The following is a 12,582-nucleotide window of genomic DNA, read 5'->3' on the forward strand; positions in this document are numbered from 1 at the left end:
GACAGCACAGAATAGAATACACTACCTGACAACACAGAATAGACTACACTACCTGACCACACAGAATAGACTACACTACCTGACAACACAGAATAGAGTACACTACCTGACCATCTGACAACACAGAATAGACGACACTACCTGACCATCTGACAACACAGAATAGACTACACTACCTGACCACCTGACAACACAGAATAGACTACACTACCTGACAAAACAGAAGACTACACTACCTGACCATCTGACAACACAGAATAGACTACCTGACCATCTGACAACACAGAATAGACTACACTACCTGACCATCTGAGAACACAGAATAGACTACACTACCTGACAACACAGAATAGACTACATTACCTGACCATCTGACAACACAGAATAGACGACACTACCTGACCATCGGACAACACAGAATAGACTACACTACCTGACCACCTGACAACACAGAATAGACTACACTACCTGACAAAACAGAAGACTACACTACCTGACCATCTGACAACACAGAATAGACTACCTGACCATCTGAGAACACAGAATAGACTACACTACCTGACAACACAGAATAGGCTACACTACCTGACCATCTGACAACACAGAATATAGTACACTACCTGACCATCTGACAACACAGAATAGACTACACTACCTGACCATCTGACAACACAGAATAGACTACACTACCTGACCATCTGACAACACAAAATAGACTACACTACCTGACAACACAGAAAAGACTACACTACCTGACAACACAGAATAGACTACACTACCTGACAACACAGAATAGAATACACTACCTGACCACCTGACAACACAGAATAGACTACACTACCTGACAGCACAGAATAGAATACACTACCTGACAACACAGAATAGACTACACTACCTGACAGCACAGAATAGACTACACTACCTGACAGCACAGAATAGAATACACTACCTGACAACACAGAATAGACTACACTACCTGACAACACAGAATAGATGACACTACCTGACAACACAGAATAGACTACACTACCTGACCACCTGACAACACAGAATAGACTACACTACCTGACAACACAGAATAGACTACACTACCTGACCATCTGACAACACAGAATAGACTACACTACCTGACCATCTGACAACACAGAATAGACTACACTACCTGACAACACAGAAAAGACTACACTACCTGACAACACAGAATAGACTACACTACCTGACAACACAGAATAGACTACACTACCTGACCATCTGACAACACAGAATAGACGACACTACCTGACCATCTGACAACACAGAATAGACTACACAACCTGACAACACAGAATAGACTACACTACCTGACCATCTGACAACACAGAATAGACTACACTACCTGACCATCTGACAACACAGAATAGACTACACTACCTGACAACACAGAAAATACTACACTACCTGACAACACAGAATAGACTACACTACCTGACAACACAGAATAGAATACACTACCTGACAACACAGAATAGACTACACTACCTGACAACACAGAATAGACGACACTACCCGACAACACAGAATAGACTACACTACCTGACAACACAGAATAGGCTACACTACCTGACCATCTGACAACACAGAATAGAGTACACTACCTGACCATCTGACAACACAGAATAGAGTACACTACCTGACAACACAGAATAGACTACACTACCTGACCATCTGACAACACAGAATAGACTACACTACCTGACAACACAGAATAGACTACACTACCTGACCACCTGACAACACAGAATAGACTACACTACCTGACAGCACAGAATAGAATACACTACCTGACAACACAGAATAGACTACACTACCTGACAGCACAGAATAGACTACACTACCTGACAGCACAGAATAGACTACACTACCTGACAACACAGAATAGACTACACTACCTGACAACACAGAATAGACGACACTACCTGACAACACAGAATAGACTACACTACCTGACCACCTGACAACACAGAATAGACTACACTACCTGACAACACAGAATAGACTACACTACCTGACCATCTGACAACACAGAATAGACTACACTACCTGACCATCTGACAACACAGAATAGACTACACTACCTGACAACACAGAAAAGACTACACTACCTGACAACACAGAATAGACTACACTACCTGACAACACAGAATAGACTACACTACCTGACCATCTGACAACACAGAATAGACGACACTACCTGACCATCTGACAACACAGAATAGACTACACAACCTGACAACACAGAATAGACTACACTACCTGACCATCTGACAACACAGAATAGACTACACTACCTGACCATCTGACAACACAGAATAGACTACACTACCTGACAACACAGAAAATACTACACTACCTGACAACACAGAATAGACTACACTACCTGACAACACAGAATAGAATACACTACCTGACAACACAGAATAGACTACACTACCTGACAACACAGAATAGACGACACTACCTGACCACCTGACAACACAGAATAGACTACACTACCTGACAACACAGAATAGGCTACACTACCTGACCATCTGACAACACAGAATAGAGTACACTACCTGACCATCTGACAACACAGAATAGAGTACACTACCTGACAACACAGAATAGACTACACTACCTGACCATCTGACAACACAGAATAGACTACACTACCTGACAACACAGAAAAGACTACACTACCTGACAACACAGAATAGACTACACTACCTGACAACACAGAATAGAATACACTACCTGACCACCTGACAACACAGAATAGACTACACTGCCTGACCATCTGACAACACAGAATAGACTACACTACCTGACAACACAGAATATACTACACTACCTGACCATCTGACAACACAGAATAGACTACCTGACCACCTGACAACACAGATTAGACTACACTACCTGACCATCTGACAACACAGAATAGACTACACCACCTGACAACACAGAATATACTACACTACCTGACCACCTGACAATACAGAATAGACTACACTACCTGACCATCTGACAACACAGAATAGACTACACTACCTGACAACACAGAATAGACTACACTACCTGACCATCTGACAACACAGAATAGACGACACTACCTGACCATCTGAGAACACAGAATAGACTACACTACCTGACCATCTGACAACACAGGATAGACAACACTACCTGACCATCTGACAACACAGAATAGACTACCTGACCATCTGACAACACAGAATAGACTACACTACCTGACAACACAGAATAGACTACACTACCTGACCATCTGACAACACAGAATAGACTATACTACCTGACAACACAGAATAGACTACACTACCTGACCATCTGAGAACACAGAATAGACTACACTACCTGACCATCTGACAACACAGAATAGACAACACTACCTGACCACCTGACAACACAGAATAGACGACACTACCTGACAACACAGAATAGACTACACTACCTGACAACACAGAATAGACTACACTACCTGACCATCTGACAACACATAATAGACTACACTACCTGACAACACAGAAAAGACTACACTACCTGACAACACAGAATAGACTACACTACCTGACAACACAGAATAGAATACACTACCTGACAACACAGAATAGACTACAGTACCTGACAACACAGAATAGACGACACTACCTGACCACCTGACAACACAGAATAGACTACACTACCTGACAACACAGAATAGGCTACACTACCTGACCATCTGACAACACAGAATAGAGTACACTACCTGACCATCTGACAACACAGAATAGACTACACTACCTGACAACACAGAATAGACTACACTACCTGACAACACAGAAAAGACTACACTACCTGACAACACAGAATAGACTACACTACCTGACAACACAGAATAGAATACACTACCTGACCATCTGACAACACAGAATAGACTACACTACCTGACAACACAGAATATACTACACTACCTGACTACACACCTGACAACACAGAAAACCTGACAACACAGAAAAGACTACACTACCTGACAACACAGAATAGACTACACTACCTGACAACACAGAATAGAATACACTACCTGACAACACAGAATAGACTACACTACCTGACAACACAGAATAGACTACACTACCTGACAACACAAAATAGACTACACTACCTGACAACACAGAATAGACTACACTACCTGACAACACAGAATAGACTACACTACCTGACAACACAGAATAGACTACACTACCTGACCATCTGAGAACACAGAATAGACTACACTACCTGACCATCTGACAACACAGAATAGACAACACTACCTGACCACCTGACAACACAGAATAGACGACACTACCTGACAACACAGAATAGACTACACTACCTGACAACACAGAATAGACTACACTACCTGACAACACAGAATAGACTACACTACCTGACCATCTGACAACACAGAATAGACGACACTACCTGACAACACAGAATAGACTACACAACCTGACAACACAGAATAGACTACACTACCTGACAACACAGAATAGACTACACTACCTGACCATCTGACAACACATAATAGACTACACTACCTGACAACACAGAAAAGACTACACTACCTGACAACACAGAATAGAGTACACTACCTGACCATCTGACAACACAGAATAGACTACACTACCTGACAACACAGAATAGACTACACTACCTGACAACACAGAAAAGACTACACTACCTGACAACACAGAATAGACTACACTACCTGACAACACAGAATAGAATACACTACCTGACCACCTGACAACACAGAATAGACTACACTACCTGACCATCTGACAACACAGAATAGACTACCTGACCACCTGACAACACAGATTAGACTACACTACCTGACAACACAGAATAGACTACACTACCTGACAACACAGAAAAGACTACACTACCTGACAACACAGAATAGACTACACTACCTGACAACACAGAATAGACTACACAACCAGAATGACCATCTGACAACACAGAATAGACTACACTACCTGACAACACAGAATAGACTACACTACCTGACCATCTGAGAACACAAAATAGACTACACTACCTGACAACACAGAATAGACTACACTACCTGACCATCTGACAACACAGAATAGACTACACTACCTGACAACACAGAATAGACTACACTACCTGACCATCTGACAACACAGAATAGACAACACTACCTGACCACCTGACAACACAGAATAGACTACACTACCTGACTACCTGACCATCTGAGAACACAGAATAGACTACACTACCTGACCATCTGAGAACACAGAATAGACTACACTACCTGACCATCTGACAACACAGAATAGACTACCACAACACCTGACAACACAGAATAGACTACACTACCTGACAACACAGAATAGACTACACTACCTGACAACACAGAATAGACTACACTACTACCTGACAACACAGAATAGAATACACTGACAACACTGACTACCACCTGACAACACAGAATAGACTACACTACCTGACCATCTGACAACACAGAATAGACTACCTGACCACCTGACAACACAGATTAGACTACACTACCTGACAACACAGAATAGACTACACTACCTGACAACACAGAAAAGACTACACTACCTGACAACACAGAATAGACTACACTACCTGACAACACAGAATAGACTACACTACCTGACAACACAGAATAGAATACACTACCTGACAACACAGAATAGACTACACTACCTGACAACACAGAATAGACTACACTACCTGACAACACAAAATAGACTACACTACCTGACAACACAGAATAGACTACACTACCTGACAACACAGAATAGACTACACTACCTGACAACACAGAATAGACTACACTACCTGACCATCTGACAACACAGAATAGACTACACTACCTGACAACACAGAATAGACTACACTACCTGACCATCTGAGAACACAGAATAGACAACACTACCTGACCACCTGACAACACAGAATAGACTACACTACCTGACAACACAGAATAGACTACACTACCTGACCATCTGACAACACAGAATAGACTACAATACCTGACCATCTGAGAACACAGAATAGACTACACTACCTGACCATCTGACAACATAGAATATACTACACTACCTGACCACCTGACAACACAGAATAGACTACACTACCTGACAACACAGAATAGACTACACTACCTGACAACACAGAATAGACTGCACTACCTGACAACACAGAATAGACGACACTACCTGACCATCTGAGAACACAGAATAGACTACACTACCTGACAACACAGGATAGACAACACTACCTGACCATCTGACAACACAGAATACACTACACTACCTGACCATCTGACAACACAGAATAGACTACACTACCTGACCATCTGAGAACACAGAATAGACTACACTACCTGACCATCTGACAACACAGAATAGACTACACTACCTGACCATCTGACAACACAGAATAGACTACACTACCTGACAACACAGAATAGACTACACTACCTGACAACACAGAATAGACTACACTACCTGACAACACAGAATAGACTACACTACCTGACAACACAGAATAGAATACACTACCTGACCACCTGACAACACAGAATAGACTACACTACCTGACCATCTGACAACACAGAATAGACTACCTGACCACCTGACAACACAGATTAGACTACACTACCTGACAACACAGAATAGACTACACTACCTGACAACACAGAAAAGACTACACTACCTGACAACACAGAATAGACTACACTACCTGACAACACAGAATAGAATACACTACCTGACAACACAGAATAGACTACACTACCTGACAACACAGAATAGACTACACTACCTGACAACACAAAATAGACTACACTACCTGACAACACAGAATAGACTACACTACCTGACAACACAGAATAGACTACACTACCTGACCATCTGACAACACAGAATAGACTACACTACCTGACAACACAGAATAGACTACACTACCTGACCATCTGAGAACACAGAATAGACAACACTACCTGACCACCTGACAACACAGAATAGACTACACTACCTGACAACACAGAATAGACTACACTACCTGACCATCTGACAACACAGAATAGACTACACTACCTGACCATCTGAGAACACAGAATAGACTACACTACCTGACCATCTGACAACATAGAATATACTACACTACCTGACCACCTGACAACACAGAATAGACTACACTACCTGACAACACAGAATAGACTACACTACCTGACAACACAGAATAGACTGCACTACCTGACAACACAGAATAGACGACACTACCTGACCATCTGAGAACACAGAATAGACTACACTACCTGACAACACAGGATAGACAACACTACCTGACCATCTGACAACACAGAATACACTACACTACCTGACCATCTGACAACACAGAATAGACTACACTACCTGACCATCTGAGAACACAGAATAGACTACACTACCTGACCATCTGACAACACAGAATAGACTACACTACCTGACCATCTGACAACACAGAATAGACTACACTACCTGACAACACAGAATAGACTACACTACCTGACAACACAGAATAGACTACACTACCTGACAACACAAAATAGACTACACTACCTGACAACACAGAATAGACTACACTACCTGACAACACAGAATAGACTACACTACCTGACAACACAGAATAGACTACACTACCTGACCATCTGACAACACAGAATAGACTACACTACCTGACAACACAGAATAGACTACACTACCTGACCATCTGAGAACACAGAATAGACTACACTACCTGACCATCTGACAACACAGAATAGACTACACTACCTGACAACACAGAATAGACTACACTACCTGACAACACAGAATAGACTACACTACCTGACCATCTGACAACACAGAATAGACTACACTACCTGACCATCTGACAACACAGAATAGACTACACTACCTGACCATCTGACAACACAGAATAGACTACACTACCTGACCATCTGAGAACACAGAATAGACTACACTACCTGACCATCTGACAACATAGAATATACTACACTACCTGACCACCTGACAACACAGAATAGACTACACTACCTGACAACACAGAATAGACTACACTACCTGACAACACAGAATAGACTACACTACCTGACAACACAGAATAGACTGCACTACCTGACAACACAGAATAGACGACACTACCTGACCATCTGAGAACACAGAATAGACTACACTACCTAACAACACAGGATAGACTACACTACCTGACAACACAGAATAGACTACACTACCTGACAACACAGAATAGACTACACTACCTGACAACACAAAATAGACTACACTACCTGACAACACAGAATAGACTACACTACCTGACCATCTGACAACACAGAATAGACTACACTACCTGACCATCTGACAACACAGAATATACTACACTACCTGACAACACAGAATAGACTACACTACCTGACCATCTGACAACACAGAATAGACTACACTACCTGACAACACAGAATAGACTACACTACCTGACCATCTGACAACACAGAATAGACGACACTACCTGACCATCTGACAACACAGAATAGACTACACTACCTGACCATCTGAGAACACAGAATAGACTACACTACCTGACCATCTGACAACACAGAATAGACTACACTACCTGACCATCTGACAACACAGAATAGACTACACTACCTGACAACACAGAATAGACTACACTACCTGACAACACAGAATAGACTACACTACCTGACAACACAGAATAGACTACACTACCTGACAACACAAAATAGACTACACTACCTGACAACACAGAATAGACTACACTACCTGACCATCTGACAACACAGAATAGACTACACTACCTGACCATCTGACAACACAGAATATACTACACTACCTGACAACACAGAATAGACTACACTACCTGACAACACAGAATAGACTACACTACCTGACAACACAGAATAGACTACACTACCTGACAACACAGAATAGACTGCACTACCTGACAACACAGAATAGACGACACTACCTGACCATCTGAGAACACAGAATAGACTACACTACCTAACAACACAGGATAGACTACACTACCTGACAACACAGAATAGACTACACTACCTGACAACACAGAATAGACTACACTACCTGACAACACAAAATAGACTACACTACCTGACAACACAGAATAGACTACACTACCTGACCATCTGACAACACAGAATAGACTACACTACCTGACCATCTGACAACACAGAATATACTACACTACCTGACAACACAGAATAGACTACACTACCTGACCATCTGACAACACAGAATAGACGACACTACCTGACCATCTGACAACACAGAATAGACTACACTACCTGACCATCTGAGAACACAGAATAGACTACACTACCTGACCATCTGACAACACAGAATAGACTACACTACCTGACCATCTGACAACACAGAATATACTACACTACCTGACAACACAGAATAGACTACACTACCTGACAACACAGAATAGACTACACTACCTGACAACACAGAATAGACTACACTACCTGACAACACAGAATAGACTGCACTACCTGACAACACAGAATAGACGACACTACCTGACCATCTGAGAACACAGAATAGACTACACTACCTAACAACACAGGATAGACTACACTACCTGACAACACAGAATAGACTACACTACCTGACAACACAGAATAGACTACACTACCTGACAACACAAAAATAGACTACACTACCTGACAACACAGAATAGACTACACTACCTGACCATCTGACAACACAGAATAGACTACACTACCTGACCATCTGACAACACAGAATATACTACACTACCTGACAACACAGAATAGACTACACTACCTGACCATCTGACAACACAGAATAGACTACACTACCTGACAACACAGAATAGACTACACTACCTGACCATCTGACAACACAGAATAGACGACACTACCTGACCATCTGACAACACAGAATAGACTACACTACCTGACCATCTGACAACACAGAATAGACTACACTACCTGACCATCTGACAACACAGAATAGACTACACTACCTGACCATCTGACAACACAGAATAGACTACACTACCTGACAACACAGAATAGACTACACTACCTGACAACACAGAATAGACTACACTACCTGACAACACAGAATAGACTACACTACCTGACAACACAAAATAGACTACACTACCTGACAACACAGAATAGACTACACTACCTGACCATCTGACAACACAGAATAGACTACACTACCTGACCATCTGACAACACAGAATATACTACACTACCTGACAACACAGAATAGACTACACTACCTGACAACACAGAATAGACTACACTACCTGACAACACAGAATAGACTACACTACCTGACCATCTGACAACACAGAATAGACTACACTACCTGACCATCTGACAACACAGAATAGACTACACTACCTGACCATCTGACAACACAGAATAGACGACACTACCTGACCATCTGAGAACACAGAATAGACTACACTACCTGACCATCTGACAACACAGAATAGACAACACTACCTGACCATCTGACAACACAGAATAGACTACACTACCTGACAACACAGAATAGACTACACTACCTGACCATCTGACAACACAGAGTAGACTACACTACCTGACCATCTGAGAACACAGAATAGACTACACTACCTGACCATCTGACAACACAGAATAGACTACACTACCTGACCATCTGACAACACAGAATAGACTACACTACCTGACCACACAGAATAGACTACACTACCTGACCACACAGAATAGACTACACTACCTGACAACACAGAATAGACTACACTACCTGACAACACAGAATAGACGACACTACCTGACCATCTGACAACACAGAATAGAGTACACTACCTGACAACACAGAAAATACTATACTACTTGACCATCTGACAACACAGAAAATACGATACTACTTGACCATCTGACAACACAGAAAATACTATACTACTTGATCATCTGACGACTGCATTGCATTATTGTTATGGCAGCCTTATGCAGTAACTGTTCAGAATTTCCAGATTTCCATGAAATAGGAACAATAATTAATTACAATATGAGGGAGTTTTCCTTCCAAAAATTGGTAATGAAGTATGTTAAAAAGTCATTTAAAATATAAACACGAGTAGACCACTGTTTAGCATAATGAACCAACATAACATGTTAGGCGGACGAGTGGGCTGCAACGCCACAGCCACATACAGTATGGGAGCATTAGGCGGACAAGTGGGCTGCAACGCCACAGCCACATACAGTATGGGAGCATTAGGCGGACAAGTGGGCTGCAACGCCACAGCCACATACAGTATGGGAGCATTAGGCGGACGAGTGGGCAGCAACGCCACAGCCACATACAGTATGGGAGCATTAGGAAGACAGCCACATACAGTGGGCTGCAACGCCACAGCCACATACAGTATGGGAGCATTAGGCAGACGAGTGGGCAGCAACGCCACAGCCACATACAGTATGGGAGCATTAGGCGGACAAGTGGGCTGCAACGCCACAGCCACATACAGTATGGGAGCATTAGGCGGACAAGTGGGCTGCAACGCCACAGCCACATACAGTATGGGAGCATTAGGCGGACGAGTGGGCAGCAACGCCACAGCCACATACAGTATGGGCGGCAGTGGGCTGCAACGCCACAGCCACATACAGTATGGGGCATTAGGCGGACGAGTGGGCAGCAACGCCACAGCCACATACAGTATGGGAGCATTAGGCGGACAAGTGGGCTGCAACGCCACAGCCACATACAGTATGGGAGCATTAGGCGGACAAGTGGGCTGCAACGCCACAGCCACATACAGTATGGGAGCATTAGGCGGACGAGTGGGCAGCAACGCCACAGCCACATACAGTATGGGAGCATTAGGCAGAGTGGGCGAGTGGGCAGCAACGCCACAGCCACATACAGTATGGGAGCATTAGGCAGACGAGTGGGCTGCAACGCCACAGCCACATACAGTATGGGAGCATTAGGCGGACGAGTGGGCTGCAACGCCACAGCCACATACAGTATGGGAGCATTAGGCGGACGAGTGGGCTGCAACGCCACAGCCACATACAGTATGGGAGCATTAGGCAGACGAGTGGGCTGCAACGCCACAGCCACATACAGTATGGGAGCATTAGGCAGGCGAGTGGGGACGCCACAGTGGGTATGCAACGCCACAGCCACATACAGTATGGGAGCATTGGGCGGACATTAGGCGGACAAGTGGGCTGCAACGCCACAGCCACATACAGTATGGGAGCATTAGGCGGACGAGTGGGCTGCAACGCCACAGCCACATACAGTATGGGAGCATTAGGCGGACGAGTGGGCAGCAACGCCACAGCCACATACAGTATGGGAGCATTAGGCGGACGAGTGGGCTGCAACGCCACAGCCACATACAGTATGGGAGCATTAGGCGGACGAGTGGGCAGCAACGCCACAGCCACATACAGTATGGGAG

This window comes from Oncorhynchus keta, chromosome 34 (assembly GCF_023373465.1).
Source record: "Oncorhynchus keta strain PuntledgeMale-10-30-2019 chromosome 34, Oket_V2, whole genome shotgun sequence".
NCBI lineage: Eukaryota > Metazoa > Chordata > Actinopteri > Salmoniformes > Salmonidae > Oncorhynchus > Oncorhynchus keta.